This window comes from Crocuta crocuta, unplaced genomic scaffold (genome assembly GCF_008692635.1).
Source record: "Crocuta crocuta isolate KB4526 unplaced genomic scaffold, BGI_CrCroc_1.0 scaffold675, whole genome shotgun sequence".
Lineage (NCBI taxonomy): Eukaryota > Metazoa > Chordata > Mammalia > Carnivora > Hyaenidae > Crocuta > Crocuta crocuta.
Genome location: NW_027528796.1, coordinates 916,064 through 940,188, shown reverse-complemented (window position 1 = coordinate 940,188; position 24,125 = coordinate 916,064). Strand labels below are relative to the sequence as shown.

General features: G+C 52.2%; 1 protein-coding gene across 14 annotated transcripts in view; it reads left to right on the top strand.

Annotated features, from left to right (window-relative positions):
• Positions 1-24,125, top strand: part of PCBP3 (poly(rC) binding protein 3) — a 258,218-nt gene that overhangs the window by 139,330 nt on the left and 94,763 nt on the right. The window contains exon 1 of one of the 14 annotated variants that reach the window (XM_077755392.1): positions 14,462-14,482. The exons of the other annotated variants lie outside the window; for them this stretch is intronic. The gene's annotated coding sequence lies outside the window, so the exon portion shown is untranslated. Of the gene's footprint in view, positions 1-14,461; positions 14,483-24,125 lie in introns of those variants that run through there. 14 annotated transcript variants of the gene reach the window in all.

Below are 24,125 nucleotides of genomic sequence, written 5' to 3'. Positions count from 1 at the left end.
TATGTCCACACTTTGAGTTTTTTATTTCAGATTTTGTGAATTTTCAGTTTTAGATGTGTTTTCTTCTTTAAATTTTCATTCTTTGCCGAGATATTCCATGTTCATTTTGCCCACCTTCTCTGCTTTCTATCACGCAATCGTCACCGCCATTTTGAGGTCATGGCCTGCCGCCTGTGACATCTGGACCGCCTCTGCACTCGCTCCTCCCACTCTTCTGTTCCCTTCCCCGGCCTCCTTCGCTGCCCTGCTGCCGTCGGAATTCTCTGCTGTTGATGGCCATCCTGGGTGCAGCGTTGCAGGGCTCTCCATGGGTCCCCTGTGCTCTGGCAGGGACAGAAATGGCAAGTGTGTCACCCCGGCCCTCTGGAGGCTCAGGTTTTGTTAGGACAGATCTGTTTTCATTTTGTCTGAATCCCAGGCCACTGCCCTCCCTCCCGTCACCTTTGTGACCTTTTCGGCAGAGAGCCTGGCCTGCTCATCGGCAGGGGTCCCTCCGCTCCAGCTGCCCACACTGGCTCTCCTTGAACCAGCACTGTGACCCCTGCCATCTGGTGACTGGCCCGGGGTCCCAGAGTCTCACTTTCCCCTGGCACGGTGAAGGATTCACCAAAGACAGGAAGTAAATTTCACACGGGTTTTTAGGGGTCCTTTTCCAGAGCTGACTTAGAAGCCCCTAAGCACAGGCTGTGTGCCCTAGCCTTGCAGACATCCTGATTTTATCTACTATTTATTTATTTTGTAGAGATTTATTTATTTTGTGGAGACTTATTTACCTCATCTTTTTTTTTATTATTTATTTATTTTAAGAGCGAGAGAGTGCATGCACATGCGCAGGTGGAGGAGGGGCAGAGGAAAAGGGAGACAGAGAATCTGAAGCAGGCTCTGCAGTGTCAACACAGAACTCAGCACGGGGCTCCAACTCACGAACTGTGAGATCATGACCTGAGCCGAAATTAAGAGTCAGACCCTTCACCCCCTGAGCCACCCAAACACGCTGATTTTAGACTCAAGGAACAAGCAGGGTGACCGTGGGGCTCGCCTCCGGTGTCTGCCGTCCTGATGATGATGGGCCTGTTTGTCATCCAGCTCTTACTCTCTGGTTGTGGCCCAGCCCTAAGTGTCACCACCTATGCTGGGCGATCAAACAAGTCAGTAATCAGACTGATGTCATTGGAAAGCAAGATTTTAGCTTAATAGAAAAAGGTGTGTTTGTTGAAGATTTTTATCATATGTGGTATGGAATTTTGTCAAGTGACTTTTCCTGCCTCAATTGAAGTGATAATTTTCTGCTTTATCCTGTTAATGTGGTAAATTATGTTGATATATTTTGGAAATGTTAAACTATTCCCGGTGTAAGCCCTACTTGGCATGGATTCTTGGATATGTTTTGCCAATATTTTGGTGAGGAGTTTATACGCGTCGTCATGAGGGAGATGGGCTGCAGTTCTCACTTTTCTCGCATCTTCGTCAGATTTTACAGTCAGAGCTGCACTTGCTCTGGATGCTGACTCCAGAATGACTTCCTCTCTCTCTGCTCTTTGAAGGAGTCTGTGCGAGTTTGGGGTCACGACCTCTCAGTGCGTCAGCGGGATTTCCCAGTGCCTGGCGTCTTCTTGGTGGGAAGGTGTTTGACCACAGTGTCCATTTTTTCAACATCTGTGGGGGTTGTGCCATTTTAAAGTCATGCCTCTGAATTTTCCAGGTTATCTAAGCTGATACACATGTTGGCCCGAAGTTGTTCATCATAATAATCCCACATCATCATTTTAATATCTGTAGGATCTGTTCTGATACCTGATCTTTCCTATTTGTTATTCGGGATTTTTGTTTTCTTTCTTATTCTCTTCATCTATGGGTTTTCCATTTGTTTAAATATCTACAGAGTACTAAATTTATTTTATTTTTTTATGGTTTGTTAACTCCCGTATGTGTTTATTATTTTCAGCGGTATTTGTTTTCTGTAGCTGCCCTAAAATGTTACCGCAGACTTGGTGGCTGAAAACTGCACACATTTATCATCTGAGGCTCCGCAAGGCAGAGTCCCACCAGGGTCTCCCCGGGCTGGAATCAGGTTGTCGTCGGCCTGGGATCTTTATGGAGGCTCTGGGAGAATTTGTTCCCTTGCCTTTTCCAGTTTCCAGACGCTTCTCATCCTGGCCCGTGGCCCCTTCCTCTGTCTCCCGCCTCAGCTCTCTCTGCCTCTCTCTCTGAGCTTCCTCCCCATCACTTTTCTCTCTAACCCAGCCCGGAAGGCTCTGCACTTGACAGGACTCACGCGGTTTCCCTGCGCCCTCCCGATGATCCATCCGGCTGACTCCCCGGGTCCAGGCTGCAACCTTCACCACGTCCTCAAAGCCCTTCGCCCTACGAGGTCACCAGCCCACGGGCTCGGGGAACGGGGCGGGGGTTACTCTGCCTCCACACCTGCCTTCTCCTTACTTGGAACTTAATTTGCTCTACTTTTTCCTAAGGTAGAAACTTATATCACTGACTTCAGACTTCTCTTTTTAATCTAATGATGTGCTTCTCTCCCAGCTCTGCTTTGGCTGTGCCTCACAGATTCTGACAGGTGGTATTTTTCCTCATTTAATTATCACAATATTTCTAAATTGTCTTAGGATTTTTTTCTTCAACCTGTGAGTTATTTAGAATGTTGTTTAAGTTTCAGGTATCTGGGGAGCTCATGACATCTTTCTGTTACTGATTTTTGGTTTAATTCTGTTGTGGTCACAGATACACCCTGTGTGATTTCAATCTTGCTAAGTTAGTGGATCTCCTTAGGGGCTATAATCCTACAGGACACAGGCATTTCAGATCGGCTGCTGTCACTTAGTGACATGCATTTAAGGTTCCTCGTGTCTTTTCATGGCTGACGGCCCGTTTCTTCTTAGCGCTGACTACGTCCCGGTGTCTGGAGGCACCACAGGATTTACTTTAAAAACTGTATTGTAGCACAGTCAATGGGAGGGGTTCTGGAGCAGTCACAAACTAGTTGTGACCTCCCCTGACTGGCATCGCCAGGTGCTGCTGTTATGTTACTAAGAGGGCAGGTTTCTTGGAGAAATGGTTATACCAACAAGGACCATGTACAAGCTGAGCCTCAAGCCGCTGGTTTTGACCACAAGTAAGGGAGCTAGCAGGACTGAGGAGGGGTCTCAAGTCTGACATGGGCTCCTGGACAGGCTCTGGGTGCCAGGCATGGCCATCGTGGGCATCAGAAGTTACAGGTGCTACAGTGGTGTGAGACGCTGCGCAGCCATCACAGTGGCCGAGTCCTAACGGGTCTGCAGAACAGGAATAGAAGGAAGTCGCTCTTTTCCAGAGCTCGTTTGGGTAAATCTGCTTCGTGTCCCAACACCAGGAGAGAAGAGTGAAAGCACCCCACGCACCCTTCCTGTTCTGTAGAGACTGTTTTCAACAGTGTGTCAGACGGCGGGCGAGGCGCAGCTCTCACTTACAGAAGCTGCCGCTGCAGAAAGTACGGAATAGAAAGTCACTGTTTCGAAATCCCTAATGGAATATAGGATCTAGACGTTAGTCGGAGGCTATTAACCCATGACGTAAAAAGGTTCACAGGGAAGTTTACAGCGGAGGCCTCAGGCCGACACCAGTGCACCCACTTGGAAGCTTTGGCTTCACACGAGGCAGACTCACGCACCCGCCTCGCGCTCCGGTGCTGCGGGGAGGCCATGGCAGCGAGTGCCAGGGAGGGATCGAGCCCGTGTCCCAAGCAAGCCTCTGGGCCTGACTGCTAGTTTGCAGACATTCAAGGCCAAAGAACATGCCAGAACGTCACGAGCAGGCTGCCAGCCAAATGTAGAAGATTCTCAGACGGATGACTTGTGCGTTCAACAAATAAAATGCGTGTCAAAAGAGAGAGCAGTTACGGAACAAAATGTGAGAGAGATGTAAAGAAAAGACATTCTGGAACCCTTGTTTGGATTCTTAAGCAGAGAATTAAGCAGAGCAATTGTAAAAAGACAGCTTTGCAGCGATGGGAAACTTGAATGCAAGCTGGGCATTCGGTGACATTAAGGAACTTGATGTTGTCCCATGTGGGACTTGCATGGGGTTGTGGAAAAGGCTTCTAGATGAAATGTGAGCTGAAGGGTTTATTGGTGAGATGGCGTGGTGGCTAGATTTCATGCACGCACACTGGCACCCTGGGTTCCAGTCTGTTCTTTGCCTTCACTGTGGGCCTGGCCGTGGAGGCAGCAGCAGGCCTCTGTCCTAGCAGGTTAGAGGCGCACATTGTGTGCTTCCTGTCCTGCCCATTAAGGCCCCACGGTCCCAAGCACATCACGGAAGGAGGCCCAGGATGGGAGGTGCGGGAGACCACTCCACCACCGGGAGCCTCGCCCCTGCATTGTGTTGCTCTGTAGGCAGCGGGGCCGTGGGGCAGGTAACGATGGTCCAGGCTGTCACAGGTCACAGAGGAGTAGAGGAATGGGGTGACCTAAGCTGAACTGGAGACCGTGCACACTTTGGAGATCACGATCACGTTACATTGTTGGAAGCAGAAGGAGTTGTCAGGCCAGCAATGTTACGTTAATGTTACGTTACGTTTTCCTTTATTTCCAGCACAGGTGGCCTTGTGTACTTTCGTGCTTGCTCTGGTGTGGAAACAGGTTCTCTGTCCACATGGAGTAGCGTCCTTGCTTGACCTTCTGTCATCACTGCTTCTGATTCATACTTGCCTTCCTCCGAGGGATTTATTTCTGTGAAGGTAGATTGAGTCATGGAATCTGGTTTTTGTGTCTCATCTTTCTTCTCATTGTTAACTACATCCTGTCCGCTGTTTTCAGTGATGATGTTTCAGAGGTTTTTCAAAAAACCACGGCAAGGGCAAGGCCGGTTGGTAGCCTAATCCAGATGCCCGGACAGACCAAGGACAAACGTGAGACCTTAAAGAGGATTGATCACAAGCCAGAGGGTCTGGGGGATGGAGATGGGGGTGGCATCCTGTGCTCTTCTGAAACACAGGCCAGGAAGGAGGAGCCGCAAGGTTCTCCTGGAGCAAAGCCAAGAGGGGGAGGTGGGAGGAGCGGGTGGGGGCCGAGCCCCACAGAGCTGTGTGGTGCAGAGGAAGCAGCGAATGGGAAGCCAGGCTGTCTGCACCCACTTCCTGGCTCTGCAGGCCCTAGCTGGGCACATGGCAGTCACTTAGTCATATGGTAACTTGCTCACCCTCCCTGGGCTTCAGTTTCGGATGATAAGAGCGTCTCCTTATATGAAGAATTAACGTGTATGAAGTGCTTAGCCCAGTGCCTGGCACATAGCAGGGCCATTTGCTATTCATGGTTGTCCTTTAAGCTAGATGCTCATTTAGCTGCACTGCCCCCGTTAAGCTTCCCAAATAGACATGCCAAAGGAGCAGCTTGTTTAGTTTGCCATGATAATTCATGGGTGGAAAAAGGCTTTAATATCTCGGAAAAGATGGGATAGGTTTACAGGGGTGGTGGAATTTGAGCTGTGTTTTGAAAGACTTTAAGCTGAGGCAATAGCTTAAGCAGAGTGTATCAGTCAGGTTTTGCTGCGTAACAACCTCCTAACAGCTGTGGCTCACAGCAAAAGGGTCATGCATGTGCAGTCCGGCTTGGCCAGGCTCTACGCCTTGTTCTCCTGTACCAGTAGATGCCTGGGGCATGTACTTCTTGGGATGCCAGCGGAAGTACAACGGAGAGATCTTACACCTATAAATGCACCGAAGCCTCCTATACTCTCATTGTGTCAGCCAGCATTCCATTGGCCAAATATCACCAAGCCCTTGTCAGTGGGGCAGGGAGATGTGTTCTTCTGGAGAGAAATGGCAGAGGAAAAAGGGCAGGGGTGCAGAAGAGGTGAGGTGTTGGGGACAAGGGTGTGTGTGGGAGCAGGTGTGTGGCCCCCCATATCAAATATCAGAAGTAGAGATTCAGACTGTGCATAGTGACCAGGATACGGCTCAGATAGGCTTCAGGAAAGAGCAGAATCCAGGAAAATGGGTGACAGAAGAAGGTAGAGGTACAGAGCCCAGCTGGGGTCTGATGTGACTCCAAACATCAGAAAGAACCACTGAGAGAAGGGAACTGTTCCAGTTCCCTGTCACTCTGTAAAGAATCACCCCCAAAGTTAGCAATTTAAAGCAACAACCATTGTCTCAAGGTTCTCTGTTTGGGCAGTTCTGGACTCTCACAGTTCCTCTTAGAAGCTTTGAGTGGCGGGCATTCGCATGACTGTGGTTGACGCTGGCTGTTGGCTGGGAGTTCAGAATCACATCGGAAACTCTTCACGGAACCCTGGGTCCTGAAGATTTTCTCCTTTGTTTTCCTGAGTCAGTTTCTGCTCAAGTATGAAGAGTGGCTGTAGATTCACGTACTTACTCACCTCTGAATGGCCAGTTGCTCCACCGTCATGTGTTGAAACGACTGTCCTTCCTGCACCTCGTTGGCTTTGCACCTTTGTCCAAAGTCAGTTGGCTGTTGGAGCGACCCGAGCCGAGATCAGCGAACAGAACACAGGAACACAGACTGGCATCACACACTTCTTTATTCAGCGCTGGGCATGCGTGGGGAGCACCCAAATCCAGCAGCCCCGAATAGCAGCAGGGGAGAGCTTGTATTCTTGAGCTTCTCAGGCTGGACTAGGTTCCCAGGCTTCTGCATGACTAGGACCTGTTTCTCTAAGATACACATATATCACCTGTGTGGCAAGGAGGCCACAGAGGAAGACAGTGCAGTTATTGTGCTCACCTCGGGCTTCCTGCCGAACTTTCTGGTGTAGTTGAGAAACTTATCTTGCAAGGGTGAAGCTAGCTTGCTGTGTGCACAGTGTTCTAATCTTCTAGTTCTTTATGTACTGGCCAGAGGTTATAAACAGGGGAGGTGGCTATAAGAGACTATTGTTGGATCTATCTCGGGGCTCCCTGTTCTTCGGTTCCATTGATCTGTGTGTATATGCCTTCAGCAATTTCATAGTGTCCTGATGCTATAGCTGTATAGTAAGTGTTAAAATCAAAGTGATTTCTCCGACTTTGCTTTTTCAAAACTGTTTTACCTATTCTCGTTTCTTTGCCTTTCCAAATACATGTTAGAGTAGTATTATCTCCATATATAAGAATATTGCTGGGATTTTGGTAGGAAATGCATTAACTTACCTATCTATTTGGGGAGAATTGACACTTTTACTGTGTTGACTCTTCGATTCCTTGAACATGATCTGTCCCAGCACTGTTTAGATCTTTGCTTTGTTTCATCAGTGTTGTATAAGTTTCAGTATATAAATACTGTACGTGTTTCTTAGACTTACATCAGAGTATCTCATTTTTTAAGTGATCGTAAATGGTATTAATTTTACCATTACGTTTTACCATTACCATTGTGTTCATTGCTCGTCTGTAGAGATACAATGGACTTTTATTTGTTGATCTTGTATCCTGTGACATTTATAACTCCCTCAGTGGTTCTAGGAGACTTTTTGTAGATACTTTGGGAATTTCTATGTAGACTATCCTGTCATCTTCCAATAGGGGCAGTTTGATTTCTTCTTTTCCAGTCTGTATGCTTTTTATCTCCTTTTCTTGCCTTATTGCATTGGCTGGGGCTACACTATTGTGTTGAATAAAAGGGATGAGCATGGACATCCTTGCCTTGCTCCTGATCTTGGGGGAAACCACTGAGTCTTTCATTGTTAACTGCAATGTTAACCCCCATTTTTGTAAATGCTTTTTATCAAGTTGAGGGAGCTCTCTGTTTCTAGGTTGCTGAGAGTTTTTGTCATGAATGAGTATTGAATATTGTCAAATGCTTCCCATACATCAATTGCTATAATCATGTGGTTTTTCTTCTTTGACATTTTAATATGATGGATTACATTGATTGATTTTTGAATATTGAAGCAGTTTTGTATCCCTGGTATAAATCCATCATTGTCATGGTGTACAGTTATATTTATATATCGCTGGATTGCATTCACTTGTATTTTGTTGATAATTTTTACATCCATGTTCATGAAGAACATTGGCCTATTGTTTTCTTTTTGGGTTCTGTCTTTGTCTGGGTTTGATATTTGGATAACTTTAGCCTCTTGAAATGAGGTAGATGGGTTTCCCTTGTCTTCCTTTGTCTGGAACAGATTGTGTAGAATTGGTGTTAATTTCTTTCAAATTTGGTGGACTTCTCCAGTAAAATAGCTGGACCTGAAGATTCCTTTCTCAGGAGGTTTTTAAACCAAGTTCAATTTCTTTACTAGTAGAGGGTTATCCACAGAATCTATTTCATTCATACTGGATGAGTTGTATTTTGTAGTTTTCAAGGAATTGCCGTGTTTCATCTGAGTTGTCAGATTTATGTGCGCAGGGATCTGCGCAGGGTGGTTTGTAGTATTCCTTTACATCCTTTTAATGTCTACGGAATCTTCAGGGACAGCCCTGGTGGCATTCTTAAAATTGATAATTTGTGTCTTCTCTCTTTTTTGTCAGTCTAGCCAGAGGTTTGTCGAGTTCATTGACCTTTTCGAAGAACCAGTGCTTTGTTTCATTCATTCTCTCTGTTGTGTTTCTGTTTCTAATTTCATTGATTTCTGCTGTTATAGCTACTGTTCCAACCCTTCAGTATGATTTGGGGTTGGTTTGCTCTTTTTCTAGTTTCTTAACGTGGAATCTTAGCATACAGATTTGAGGCCATTTGACTTTTCTGACTGAAGCATTTAGTCCTAACATGTTCTTCTCAGTGCTGCTTTAGCTGAATGCCACACATTTGGATATGTTGTTTTCATTTTCATTCAGTTCTGTGTAGATTTCAAATCTTACTTGAGGTTTCCTCTGGCTCATAAATTATTCACCAGTGTGTTGCTATATTTCCCAGTGTTTAGAGACATTCCTATTATTTTTCTGTTATTGATTTCTAGCTTAATTGTCATCAGAGAATGCACTCTGTTGATTTTAATTCTTTTCAGTTTATTGAGATTAATTTCATGACCCGGGACACAGCCTGTCCCGAAGAATACTAGGGTGTCCCCTAGAGTTCTGCACATGTCAGACACCACGTTTTGATGGATGGTGTTAAATTCTTCTATATTGCTGGCGGTTTTCTGTCTACCTGTTTTACTAGTTGTTGAGAGAGGAATGTTAAAGTCTCTAAATATAATTTTGGATTTGTCTGTTTCCCTGTTAATTCTATCCGTTTTTGCTTCATGAATTTTATGGCTTTGTTTTTGCCCACACAAATTTAGGGTTACTTACTTTTTGATGGAGAGACTTTTAAAAATCATTATGTAATTGTTGAGGTTCTGGAGTGATGGTAGGGGCTGGGATCTGGAGCTGTCAGCCGAGAAAGAATTCTTGAGAAGTCTTTGGTGCAAAAAAGGTGATTTTATGAAAGCACAGAGACAGGATCCAAGGGCAGAAATTGCTGCTTGGGGTTGTGAAGGTGACTGGTTATAGGCTGTGGAATTGAGGGAGGTTGAGGGCAAAAGGAAAGGTTCTAGAAGGACCTTCATATGCTGAAGAGAACTCTTACCATCCTGGAGGCCTAGCTGTTGTCAAACTGAGGTTGTTTTCCCTCTAGCAAAGCACTAACGTTAAGACAGTAGGAAGTTCCTGGAGAAATGTCCTGCTCTGCCTCTCTCACGTGTTTGTCAGTGGGCTGCAGGTTAGGAGGAAGTTCAGTATTACCTGCCATTTCCTTCACCTTTGTTCCCACATCACTGTGGAGGGAGGGTGATGTTGGGGCTCCAGGAAACTGCTTGTATTAGTTGTCTGGAGGTTAGGCTATTGATAAGCTTGCCTTTTTCTTATCGTTTGCTAAGACATTTGTAAACTGATGGAGACTCCTGTCCTACAGGACTGTGATATCCATTAGGTAACTGCTGGTTTTCCCTCTCCTTTGCCCTTGGGGAGCCGGGAGTGCACGAGAAATGTCGTGGAATGTCACACAGACATGCCTGGGGAGGGGGTGTTGTTAGCTTGTGCTTTGCCCTCAGCTTGCCTTTACTTCCTCATCCTAATGACCTTCTTTGTCTTTGCTTCTTCTTGTTTTGCTCAGAAGTCTGCTGTATCTGGTATGAATGTAGCCATTCCTGCTGTTCACTTACAGCTTACTTAGCGTATAGTTGGGACATATTTTTTCTTTAATCCATTCTGCCAGTCTCTATCTTTTAATCGGTGTATTAGGCCATTTATATCCTAGCGTAATAATCATAGCTACATTAGGACTTAAGACTGTCATTTTATGGTTTTGTTTTGTGTTTTTTCTCTCTGATTTTGTTTTCTCTTTACTGCTCTTGCCTCTCTTTGGGTTACTCCACCGTTACTTTTTTTTTTTAGAATTCCATTTGATTTATCTATAAGGTTTTCCAGTATATTTCTTTGTACACTGTACATATGCTGATCTTGAAATGGTCCCCTTAGGTGTTATGCTACATGTACTAACGTGTAACTTAGTACATGTGGTATCAGTATTTACTAGTCTGAGTAATTGATAGAAAACTTTCACTTTGGCCACATAACCCTTCTCCTTTATAGAATCCCTGTCAGGACTATTTCTGCTCCATAAATTGACATCCACATCCAACAGTTTAGAATTTGCCCTCCGGCTGCCTGACACAAGTTAGCTCACTAACAAGGAGGAGGGCAAGCTACCACATCTACACGCGCTTCTACTTTCCCGTTGTTCTTCCCCGTTCCCGGCCTTCCGCGTCTCCATCACGTTCCCTCAGTGCTTGAGAAATCCCTCTAGTCAGCGTGTTAGGAGAGACCGGCTGCGGACAGGTCCTCTGTTCTTTCTGTTCCGACTTGAGAATGTGCGCTGCACTCCTGAGGGCGGGTTTCCTCCGGCTGTCGAGTTCCGGGGGACCCTTCTTACCTTCTGCACCTGGAGAGAACTGCCCGGCGTCTTCTTCTGGCGTCTGTGCTTTCTGATGAGAGACCCATTGTCATCGGGGTCACCGTCCCTCTGTAGGGGATGTGAACATTTCTCTCTGGTTGCCCTCTAGAATTTTCTCTTTTCAGTATTCTGAAGGCCCTCGTGTGGATTTCTTCAGGTTTATCTTTTCGGGATTTGCAGAGCTTTCTGAATCTGTAGGTTTTTGTCTTTCATCAAATTTGGAAAATTTTCAGCCATTCCTTTCCTCAACTACTTTTCTGCCGTATCTTCTTTCTTCTCCACTTCTGGGACTTCGATGTCACAGATATTGAATGATCTAATCATGTCTTTTTTCATTCTCTTTTCTCTGTGGTTCAGTTCGGTAATTCCTATTGTTTTGTCTTCCAGGGCCACTGATTCTTACCTCTGCCATCCCCCTCTGCTGTTGTGCTGTCTGCTGAGCTTTTAGCTTAGTTTTTGTATTTGTCGTTTCTACATTTCCCATCTGGTTCTTCTTTTGGCTTTCGATGTATTTGCTGAGATCTTTCTTCTTCCCGTTTGTTTTAAACCTGTGGATATTCCTCATTGAAGCATTTTTTATTACACCTGCTTTAAAATCCCATCAGATCGTTCCAACCTCTGTGTCCTTTCAGTTTCTGTGCATTCTCTTTTCTTACTCACGTTGAGATTTCCCTGGTTTGGGTGTTGTGAGTTTTGGGTTGCTTGTCTCGTGCACATTGGATATCGTGTCCCGAGACCCCGGCACGGTGGCCCAGGTGGGGCTGCTGTTCAGCTCCACACTGAGCTCCTCTGGCCTGGGTCCCACATGGGGACAGCACCGGCCCCCCCGCCCCGCCGGCTGCCTCCACTTCTGTCCCTCCTCACCGCCCCCACCACCCCTTGCTGTTCCGTTCCCTGCTGCGCCCCAGACACCTGCCTTGCTGCTGCTGTGTTGCGGGTGATCGGGTTCACGCTCTGCTCCCCCTGCGGCAGGGAAGGGTGGGCACCTCTCGTGCCTTCCCCACCTCGTTACCCCGCGTGAGGGTGGGAGTTGGATTCCTGTGGGCCCCACACACAATCGCCAGGTCCTCGTAAGAGGAGGAGGGAGATTCGCTCACAGTTGGGGGGAGGCCATGTGAAGACGGGGCGGAGAGCGACGAGAAGGTCATGCAGCTGCGAGCCCAGGAGGGACAGATGCTCCCTCGCGCCCTCCGGAGAGCGTGTGGCCCTGGCGCTGCCGACGTGTGGGCTTCGGGCTCTCAGTGCTGTGAGAGGGGACGCAGTACTTCTGTGGCCTCGAGTCCCGTCCTTGGCCACACCTGTGGCCGTTCCTTACAGCAGCTGTAGAAAGCCCACGAGGTTCTCCGTCTCACCCCGGTGTCTCTGTTGAGTTCCGCTGCAGCTTTATTCCTCCCGCGAGTATTTTCTTCACCCTCCTTAGCGTCGTCGTGACAGTTCCTCCAGGTTCCTGGTCTGGGCATTCTAGCAAGTGGCCACTTTGGAATCAATGTCAATTCTGTTTGTTTCCTCGTTTCTTTGTGGGCTGAGTCATTCGTATTCTGAACGTTTTGTCGTGATGTTGTGAAGACCCCGGGTTCTGTCACGGGCTTACTCTGCCCGGCGGCCGTGCACACACCACACACGCCACACACCGGGCAGCTCAAACCGCGGGCATTCACCCTCTCGCGGCCCTGGAGGCCAGAGGCCCAAGGTCAGGGTGTCAGCACGGCTGGGTTTGGTGAGACCGCTCTCCCTGACTGCCTGTGGCCTCCCGCGGCTTGCCCTCCGTGCGTTCCTGTGGGGACGGATGAGCAGGAGCTGAGGTGGGGGCACGGGGGGCTCTCTGGCCTTCACTCTTACCAGGACACTGACCCTATTGGATCAGGGCCCCACCCTTAGGACCCCATTTAGCCTCAGTCACCCCCTTAGAGGCCCCATTTCCAAGTGCAGTCCCTTTGGGGGTTAGGGCGTCAGCACTGGAACGGGGGTGCAGGTCAGGGTGGGGCAGTCCCATCTCGCCTGACAGTGCGCCGTGACTTGCCTGACAGAGGGGCCCTGCTGGCCTCACATCGCGCCTCCTGTGGCGGCTGCAGCAGCGGCCCATCCGATTCTCCGCCTGCAAGCGCCGTGGAGCCTGCCGCGCCCGTGTGCGGCCCAGGAGTCCCGCATTTGGGCAGAGCGTACCCGCAGAACTTGGGGTCGCCCCTCTATGTTCCAGGAGTTCCCCTCACTGGCCAGCCGCAGTTGTTCTTGGTCCTTTAAGCCCGCAAGATTGGGGACTTTCTCCTAGACTGTCAGCTGCCCTCAGGCTAAAGCCACAAAAAGTGGGGAGTTTGCCCAGCGTAGGTCTCTTCTTTGAGGGACTTGCCTGCTGCTGGGTAGGCTGATGCCTTCGGGAAGTTGCTCTTCACGTTGTGTGCAGTTTGTCACCGTACGTGGGCAGGGCAACGGGCCACAGCCACGTGCTCCCAGCCAGAAGGGGGTCCCAGGCTTTGCGCCATGCCGCTAGGTGTGTGCGGCCCATGTGCTGGGGACGCAGCGTCTGTCCCTTGGAGGCGAAGCAGGCAAAGCCTCATTGGGCCCCGCGGGCCCCCTGCGCCCACCTTTACTGAGCGTTCATAAGAAGAGTGTGCGTCCACACAGATCAGGGATGGCCTCGAGTCTCGCGGCGTTGGCTCACCTCTCACTGCCTGCCACTTTGAGCAGGACGAGAAAGAAAGCCAGTCCCATTTCTCCCAGGGGCTCCCCTGAGCCCCCGAGGCGTGAAGAGGAGCCCTAGCTGGGGACGGAGGTGAGACGGGCATGTGTGCAGAGCTCTGAGCAGCAGCCGGGCCCTCTGACCGTCTTCAGATCTCGTGGAGTTTGATGCTCCTCATTCGGGCTCTGCGTGGTGGACCCTCGTCGCCTACGGCCCGTGCGGCAGGGAGGTGCCAGCCTCCCAGCTCGGCTCAGGGCCGCAGCGGACGGCAGGGCTAGGGCAAGGGCAGGGGCAGACGGGATGGAGTGTGAGGAGTGAGCCCCAGGGGCGCTCTTCCCCGCCAGTCCCTCTGGGTTAAGGGTCAAGACATCACAGCCCCGTTGGTGCTCGGGGTGGGCAGCACGAGCCGGGAGGTCATGCTGAAAGGGCTCCCGTCCGGTGACTGCAGCAGGGCTCCTGGCACGGGCTGGCCGGCTGGGGGCCCCCTTCCGCGTCTGTCCTCGGGTCCGGATGACGCACGTCACGGAAGAGCTGGTGTCCGGCTTCCGCCCGGCCTGAAAATCAAGGACCCGCACCCTCCCGGAGGCTCAGAATGGCAGTCCCTTCCTGGCCCGCTCTCCCGCACGCAGAGGGCTGGGGGACGTTCTGCGGGAACTGAACGTGGCTGTGGCCTCAGCCAGCACTCATGTTCTTCCTCGTGAATCGCGTCCCATGTCACGTGTTGATTACGGAAGGTACTGAGGTCTGTTTTCTTCCGACAGGACAAGGGGAGAGCAAGTGTGCGGGGCTGCGCATCGCTGGCCTCCGTAGCTCCGGCCGCGCACCGGGCTTCAGGGGGCTGGGTGCCTTCGGGCACTGCCGTGTGGGAACCTGTTTTTAAAGTGAAGATAGAGACAGACAGGAGGTCTTTCGGCAGTGACTGGATTTGAGAAGCTACGAGCAGGTGGGTGTCAGGGCCGGGAGGCTGGGGAGCTGAGGCCTGCAGCAGCGAAGTCATGGCGCTGTGCTCGGGGGCCCACGCGGGACCTCACATCTGCCGGCGGCCTTGCAGGCCCGGCCCTTGCTGAACCTCCCGGGGCTCCGTGAACCTCATGAGCCTCAAAGAGCCCCATTAGGAGAGGGGACGACCCTGAAGGGGGACTTCCATCTGCGGCCTAGCGGTGTCTGGGGACCCCGTGTGGTCCTGGCAGGTGGCCCTGCAGCCTGCTTTCCTGCCTGCCCGGACCTGGTCCCTCACACCTTCCTGCCTTGAGCTCCAGCGCCGGACCCCGGCCCACCCGACGGCAGGCGCTCGGCCTGTGGACGCGTGATCAAGGCCTCCTGCCCCCAGTCCTCTTTGCGTGGCAATCGGGGCCCTGCGGCCGAGGGCTGCGGGGGTCCAGGGCACACCCCACCTCGCCCGTGGCCCTGGGCACTGGCTGGACCGAGTGTATTTTGCCAGCGTCTTCGGGGAAACCATTTTCACAATATATTTTAGTAAGTGCAGTTTCTTTGAATGTTATTAGTGGGAACAAGAAAGACAGTGAGCAGTGTCCATAATAACTGAATTACGTCTTATTTCCTTGTTGGATTTGTTTTCTTTGCAATGAGCTGGGGAAGAGCGGGAGCTGGGACGCTGTGCTGCGCGTGCTCGGTTCAGAGCCCACGTCCGTCCCTCTGCTCGCTGGGCCCTCCCTGAAGACCTCCAGGACAGAGCGGATTCCACCCACTGTCCGCGTGACACTGCTGCTCCCGGGGCGCGGCCGGCCTCTGATCCCACTTCCTCCTCTCTCCCGGGCGCTTTCTCTGGGTCCCACTCAGGCGTCTGCTTCATGTACTGGTGTTTGCAGAGAGCTGCGTTTAGAGAAAGGGCTCCGTGGCTTGGAAGAGTTTGAAAAGCACCTGGTATTTGGAAGAAATTGTTTCAGAACCACGTGTAGACGTGTGCCACAGCATAGAGCACTGGGGACCGTCCAGGGCGGGCCGGGGACCAGTTCAGGGACCTGGAGGCTGTGTGGTTGTGTGCTGATAAGGCTCTGTGTATGCCCCGTGGCTGGGGGGTGAGCTGTGTGACAGGACCCCCAGGTCCCCGAACCCTTGGCGGGCTGAGTCAGGCCGGCCTGGACGTGGGCAGAGCAGCGCCTGGGGAAGCTGAACTTGAACCACCCCAGGGCAGCTGTGCAGGGGTGTCAGCAGCGGGACAGTGGGGCCGGGGGCCGTGGGCGGTGGGGAGCGGTGGGTGCTGCATGGAGAAGGGAGAGCAGCTGGCAAGTGACCGATGAGAACCAGTGTTGGCCTGAAGTGACAGCCTCTGGTGACCTGGAGAAACACACCCTCACCCTGGCTTCCGGCCTGCTCCCCGCCTCCCCAGGCATGCCAGGAGCTGAGGGGGAGGGAGGACAGCGTGAGGGCTGCTGCCTGGTCTTTGTGGTGAACGGAAAGGGGCTCTCCTGGGTCCAGTGCCCTGCAGCTCCGAAATCCCTCCTGGTGGCCCGACTGTGGCTGCTCCGGCGTGCCACCGCGGATGGCGTGGTGAGGTCCCCAGGAATCCTACTTCATGTCCAAGGCCAGGGGGACCACAGTGCGTGTTCCGGCAGCTGCTACGTACCTCATCCACGTATGCTTTCAGGGATTGGGTAGATCGCCCCTAGTTACCTGGGGTAAAATGTCCCTATTGCACATGCAGACACACGGGCCAGGGCCCCGCCTGCCATGTTGACTGGCGCTTTGTGGTGGCGTTTGCATCCTGGCAGCCCCTGGAAGCCCTGGGCGTCTGTCTCCCCACCACCTGTCATCCCGCCCATTCTGTGCCACGGGCTATTGCGGGCTCTCCCTTCATCGTGGCCTCTGCCGAGTGGGTGGCTCCGGCCTGGAGTCTGGGCACGCCCTCTCGGCCCTCCTGGGAAGTGGGTGATGTCCACCCTCCTTCCAGCCCTCAGGCTTCGCTAGCGTGCCGGGTCAAGGGCACCTCCGTCCTGGGGATGCCCCGTGCACTTACGGTGGCCCTGGAGCTCTGTGGGTCAGTGCGCCCTGCTGGCCCCTGGCCCTGCTGCCCGCTACGTGCCTCTGCCCACCTAGCCGCGCTTGCTGCCCCGGCTGCGGGTCTGCCCCACGCCAGCCCCGAGCTCTGCCGCTTCCAGTTCGTCCCTCGTTCCGCCTCCAGGAAACGCTGGCATGACACCCCCCGCCCCCCTCTGCGTGTGCGCCCCACTTAGGTTTCACTCCTCTTGGAGCGCCCGGGCCCTACTCACATAGCGTGTTCACGGGCCCTGCATCCTGCCGCTAAAGGCTCCCGTGCTTCCCGGGAAGGGGACTGTCCTCTGGGGGCCACTGCCCCAGGCCGCCCCCCACCCCGCGCCCCTTCTCCAGGACGCAGCTCAGCGGCTGCACCACAGTGTCCACCGCAGCCCCAGCTCACGGGTGCCCCGCGGGCTGGCCTGGAGTTCTGTCTTCAGGCCTGGGGGCTCTGGGCCATTCAGCGCCGGGTCGCCTTGTTTTCTGAAAGGAGTGGAAAAGCTAGGGGCTCCCTGGGCCTGAGCGCTGCCTGTCCTGGTGAGCTGTGGCCTGCAGGGGCCGGAGGGCGAGCCCCAGCCCTGAGGCTCAGGCACACGCAGCCCGCGCCTCCCCCGGCTGCTCCTGGAAACCGCGGGGGCTGTGAGGACCCACCGGCTGCAGACAGGACACCTCTTGATCGTCAGGAGGGAGGGACGCCGCGTGCTGCCAGGACGCCTGGAGGCACGGATCCGAGCAGGGCCGGCGGGTGCCCTGTGCCCGCGAGAACCGTTCCAGTTCTGTGGGCTGTAGTCTTTGTGGCACCTGCTTCCCTCTGTCCTCAGACAGCCCGGAACCAGCCACAGAGCAGTGAGTGTGTGGGCGTGGCCACATGCCCCTAAAAGTTGAACCACAGAAAAGGGCTGGGACCGGGTTTGGTCCCGGGAACACATTGTGTTACGGAGAATGTGTCGCTGCAGCCCTGCGGTGGGGCCGCGGAGCGCTGCTGCCCCCCAGCGGTGAGGATGTGGCTAAATGAGGCCGCTTGCTTTCCTCTGCACCGCTTCTCTGGATGCCCAGATTGGAAGTACACTTGAACCTTGAACACGCGGGGTTAAGCGCCCTCTCCTCCCACACACACAGGCAAAAATACACATGTATTTTTTGTAATTTAAATTTGAGTTAAATACAGTGTAGCATTGGTTTCAGGAATAGATTTCAATGACTGATCACTTACATACAACACCCAGCACTCGTCACAAGTGCCCTCCTTAATCTCCATCAGTCACCTAGCCCATCCCCCCCACCCGCCTCCGTCAACCCTCAGCTTGTTCTCTGTTGTTGAGAGTCTCTCATGGTTTGTCTCCCTCTTTTCTCTTTTCTTCCCCCCTTCCTGTATGTTCGTCTGTTTTGTGTCTTAAATTCCACCTACTGTATGTCTTTCTCTGACTGACTGATTTCACTTAGCATAATACACTCTAGTTCCATCCACGTTGTTACAAATGGCAAGATTTCACTCTTTTTGATGGCTGAGTAAATAAGCAAGAAGTGCCTAGATTGTGGGACTGCCTGAAAAGCATTAGGGCCTAGAGAGAAGAAAGGAAAAAGAAACCAGGGGAACTTGCTAAGGCAAAATTATGTGGGTCCCAGCTCTATGTCACCTGTTATGCTGTGGCATGAAACGGCCATGGGTTCCAATCCTTGCTGTGAAACAGAGCATGTGATAGTGTGAAAGACCCCTTGCACCCCTTTCCCCGTTTCTGATACAGAAAGCACACTATTTACAATAAGCCGTTGCTGTGATGAACAGGTGAGGTAGCACATAGGAAGCTAGCATTGCAGTACAAGTGGACTGGACTCGTCAACTATTCCATTTTTCATTTACATCTTTAAATGTTTCATTTACCTTTATAATTACATCCCTAGCAAGAACTACTGTTTTTGAATTTTAAGCAGATACATTAAACTTTAAATAAATTTGAGTTAAGAAACTGAAAAAATACGTGTATAGCTTTTGACCCCCCCAGAACTTAACTACTAATAGCCTTCTGTTGACCAGAAGACTTTTTGACAATGAAGCCGATTAAGTTTTGCGTGTTAAATGTTTTGTATACTGTATTCTTACAGTAAAGTAAGCTAAAGAAGACCTTATTAAGAAAATCATCAGGGAGCACCTGAGTGGCTCAGTCGGTTAAGTGTCCGACTTTGCCTCAGGTCATGATCTCACAGTTCGTGGGTTCAAGCCCCGCGTCAGGCTCTGTGCTGACAGATCGGAGGCTGGAGCTGCTTCAGATTCTGTGTCTACCTCTCTCTCTCTGCCCCTCCTCCGCTCATGCTCTGTCCCTCTCTGTCTCAAAAATAAGTAAATTAAAAAAAAATTTTTTAAACCCAGAAGTCTTCAGCTTCCAAGAAAAAAAATGGACAAAAGAAAGAAAGAAAGAAAATCATCAGGAAGAGAGAATATGCTTACCGTACTGTATTTATTGATAACATAAGTTTATGTTGACTATTTACAAGGTGAATTGACTGTCGATAACGTACATCAGCATTATCTTCCACGATACAAAATGCTGTCTGTGTTACTTGCCCTGTGAGCAACGGGCACTGGACTGAGAGGTAACGTGAAAACTACACTCGTGGGCTTTCCCAGGTGTACCGAGCTGTGCGCCGGTAACGACACAGCAGTGATGCAACTACTTTATCGCAGCCTCCCGTCATCAGTGCAATTGCTACATGGGAGCCCAGCCTATGCACTAATGAGCGAGTCATTATAAAATTTTTACGCCGTATGGTATTACAGTCCTATTCATAATATAGTATTGGAAACATTGTTACAGTTTTTAAAAACCACTTGCCTATGACATAGGCTGGTGGGTAGTTTCTCCATTAGGAGACAGAGGCACATGGCACAGTCATATAGTTCTTTGAAAGTAAACGACACAGAAAGTTATAAAACAGAAAGGAAACCAATACGTTATTAATTTTGTGAAGTATCACTCACGTTGCACCTGTGTAAGCAATAGGCTGCCCGCCTCCACGTGAGTTGCCCACGATGTCCTGCCCAGTGAACACTCAGACGGTGGCGCTGGTGGTGACACACGGTCGCGGCCTGCGGCGCCTGCTGCAGCGGCTACATTCGCACATGGAGACCCTCACAAACGCGCAGCAGATAGTGTATCAGCTGTACGACGGGATGGCTGTTTACTAGTCCCTCAGTGGAGGTGGGTCACCCTCGAAGTCCTCATTCTTGTCGTCTTCACACCGAGGAGGCAGAGGAGGAGAGGAGGGGTGGTCTTGCTGTCTCTGGCGGCAGAGGCAGGCACGCTCGGTGCACTTTACGGAAGAACATCAGAGTTTCTCTCTGACTTTTGCTTTTTCATTCCTCCAAACATGGTCTCTGTGGCACCAATCCTTCCACTGTGCTTTGCTTCAGTGCCCGTATCATAGAGGGTCCGTGTCGTACGAGAAGTCAAAGCAGTCCTGACTAACGGGCACCTGCCTGCCAGCTTGTCACGGTCTGACGTGACGGTGTCTTCCGGCATCTTTGTCTTCTTCCTCATCAGTCTGGCTCTGGTTCGGAGGCTCCCATCTCCACCAGGTTGCCTTCTGTTCATTCCTCTGGGGTGGGGTCTGTTAGCACTTGAATTTCTCCAAGATCCAGATCTTGAAACTCTCCACCCCTCACCTTTTTTACCATATCCACAATCTCACTGGCTCTGTCACACATCCTGTGAAGTCACACACAGCATCTGGACACGGTTTTCTCAGCAGCAGTTTGTGGTTTCAGGCACCATGGTTTTCGTGGCCTTTTCTCTACCAGCAGCAGCATCTTCAGTGGCGTCATCCTTCCGGATTTCCAGAGAGTGCTGCTCTCCTCACGGGGTTCCCTTCTGTGGCATGGGCAGTCCTTTCCAGAGTACTGTGTGTAACGAGCCTGAAAGGTCCTTATGGCCCCTGATGCAGAGGCTCAGTCAGACTGGGCTGGGGGTCGTGTACACCACTGCAGCAGCTTTGGTGTTGAGCTCGTGGGAAGCTGGGTGGCCGGGTTACCGTCCAATATCAGGAAAACGTTAAAAGGCAAGGTGCTTCCTGACTTCACGTACAAAGCATCGATGGAGTTAGCCCAGAAAAAGGGTTCTTGTCCAGGCCTTCTTGTCGGACAACCGGAAGCCCAGCGGCCGGTGTTTATCTTCTCCCTCCAGGGCTCCGGGGCTTTCTAGATAAGGGGCGTCCCGATCATGAACCTGCCTGCGTTTGCACAGAGCCGGAGAGCCACGCTGTGCCTCCCTGGCTTACCTCCTGGGGCTCCCTTTTCTGCCGTCCTGACGGACGTGCTTCGTGGCACATCTTGTCCAGGACGGGGCACTGGTCTGCACGACACACCCGTGCAGGCCAGCACTCTCCTCGGTGGTCTTCTCGGCGGGGGCTGGGCCCTTGCCTGCTGCCTCTTGCTGGCAGAATTGCTGCTCTGTCATCTCAACGTTTTTAAGCCAAACCTCTTTCTGAAATTATCAGACCATCCTTCACGGGCGTTAAATTCTCCAGCTTTAGATCCTTAACCTTTCTTTGGCTTTAAGTTTTTATAGAACAACTTTGCTTTTTCTCGAATGATTTTAGAGTGTATAAGTGTGCCTTTCCTATGCACCCACATAAAAATGGCATTTTCGATATGAAATAAAAAGGTATCTTGCAGAAAATGCAAGGTTTTCACGCCTGCTGGCATAGCTACAGTGACAGCTTTGTGAATTTCCTTCTGTGGCTTTGTTTTGTTTTTTTTTTACAGCGGTCTTTATACCCGATTCATTTATCTTCAGATGAACAGCAGCCAGAGCTGCAGACCTCGGTCTGTGGTGCATACAAAGCAATTCGACTTTTTCTTTTAATGTCATGACATCCTCTGCTTCTTGAGAGCACTCGGCATGGGCCCCGTGGTGCGGCTGTGGGGGCGCCGCCAGGTACTGGGGAGATGCACTGCTCGAGCGGGGGTCTGCACCCCCGCNATTAGTGAGACGGTGCAGCTTGCACTGCAGTGAACTCTAGGCGGCCCTTTAAGTTTTTAATATTTCTCTTGATTGTACAGTCTGTGTACGTGAGTTTTGGTGTTAACTTTTTGTCATATATTAGTGTGTGTTTTATGGTAGTAAATGATAAAATAGACCGGAATCTACATGTATTTTATACATTCATGAGATACCTCATCTCTTCGATAATGTCTAGGCTATGCGATTTGCCTGCAAGTTTTTTCAAACTGTTACAAATCTCAAAAAAACCTTCCAATATGTTTATTGAAAACCATCTGCGTTGAAGTGGGCCTGCGTAGTTCAGCCCCTCCTGTCCTCGGGGACTTGGGGAGGTCCCATTGACCAGCATCCTCGTGACCCGCGTGGGACAGCCTGCTCTGGGCGTCCGGCAGCGCCGCCCTGTGCAGCCTGCGGCACAGGCTGGAGCCGCGTGTCCCCCGCAGCTGAGGTGTGGGGTGTACCCTTAGGGGAAAGAAAATCCACCCCTTGTTCTTTGTCCAGCAACTTTGTGATGAAACCCCTGGCTTCAGAGCCACCTGCCCTTGGTTACCGTCTAGGTTCCCAGGTGGCTTTGACACCGTGAGCAGCAGAACCTCCCTCGAGGACGCACGTGCGTCATGATGGCACCTCCCTCCCTGCCGCCTCTCTCTGCTTGGCTTGCTGGCAGCCAGCTGTGCTGCCGCCTCACCCCCCAGGCCCGTCCTGCCTGCTGAACCTCAGACCCCTGCTCGCTGTGAGCAACCTCAGAGGGGCTCGGCCGCCGCCACCTTCCATCAGGATCAGCCTCCGTCTTCCTCACCCATGCCCTCTCCTGCAGCCTTCCCCTCGAAACAGTGGCTGTGCCGTCCCCGAGCTGGTTCAGTCCAGAACATTCTCTCATGCCTCGGGCCTGTCCAGTGCGGGAGAGCAAGGTTCGAGGACACCATGGGCAGGCCCAGAGCGCATGGAGTGGCCTTGGGGTGAGGCCCGTGGTTCCAGACGTCAGGGACTCACTGCCTCAGCCCCGGCCCCCCCACGCGGCACTCCTCGTCCAGCAAAGCAAGTCAGATGTTGGAGACGTCCTTTAAACACCCTCGTGAGCCGGCAAGGACGCGCAGAGCCCGCGTGCGCGGGAGCCTGGGAGAGGGGCCAGCGAGGCCAGCCTCGGGGAGCCCCACCCAGGGACCTGGAGCTTCTGATTCAGTGCCTTTGGGCCGACCTAACAACAGACGGGCTCAGGGCTACCGGAAAGTGGGGAGCTGGGAAGTCTCACAGGCTGCCGCTCAAGGGCCACCCCCTTCGGTGCAAGGCCATGGACGTGAACCCGCCCCAGAGAAGGACGGTCACGGCGCACCACATGACACCGTGCGTCTCAGTGCAGGCGAGACTTCTCCCAGAAGAGCCTAGCCCTGCACTGACCCCCACTCGGCGCTTTGACCTGCGGTCAATACCTGTCACAGAAAGAATGTCCGGAGTTGGCAATGACCAAAAAGATGGGCCAGTTCATGCCACACGCTGGCCATTTGACGGGGAGGTCAGGGCTCGGAATGAACACAGTCAGAACACTGGTGACCAGGAGATCGGGGTGAGTCCACACCGGGCAGAGGGTCTTTCCGTTCTGAGGCAGACAGCTGGCCTCTGCTGTGGCTGGCGTCAACCTTCCCTGCGCCCCATCCTTGCCCAGTGGCCTCCAGAACCACCTAAGGACAGGCATGGGTTCCCCTCAGCAGGCCGATTGGGCCGTGGCCACATCGAGTGCCTGACCCCCCCAGTGATGGAGACCCCCCAGACGAGCCTGCCTTTGACATCGGTCCGGGGGCCTGGCCTGGCCTGGGCCCTGTGGCAGGGCTGGTGACACGTGGGCCCCACCCACCCCGACAGGGCACCGGGTGGGAACAGCCCTTCCCCACCAGTGCCTGCCTCGTCTGCAGGCCCCGCAGCACCTCCCCCACCCTCTCGGTTTTCACGGCGCCTGCTGACCGCGGAGCGCGGCCCTCAGCAGAAGGGGGCAGGCCCGGCTCCTGCCCCCAGCTGACCGGGCGGCGCCCAAGAGAGGCCGTGGGAGAGTTAGCGCCCTGGGACATGCCCTGCGCCAGGGGAGTTTGCACTCAGGAAGTCGCCGTGCCCCCCCCACCCCCAGTAAGGCACAATTGCCATTGATGTTGTTTCTCAAAGTGAAAATGGCAGAATTAACCTAAACGGCCAAACCGAGAGGAAGTGTAAAGCAGGAGGGGGCGCTGCGAAGCCCACACGGCGAGGACGTGGGCACACGAAGGCCACCGAAGCCACAGGAAAACATCCAGTCTGTGGGATCCTGCTGCTCCGAGGGTGGTGCCGGTGGGGGGCCGTGCCTCGGGCGTGGCGAGTGGCAGCGCCCGGGTCCGGCCCGCGGCTGCAGGTTCGGGGTGCCAGCCGAATCTCCGGCTGCCAGCAGTCCGTGTTGCAGATATTTTCTCAGTTTATTTGCCCTTATGTTTTACTGAAAATAGATGTTTAAAAATAGACTTAGGGACCATTTTAGATTTACAGAAAAAAATCAAATGACAGCACAGGGACGTCCCACACGGAATGACAGCTGTGTTGGGGGTCACGCTCGTTACAGTTGATGAACCAATA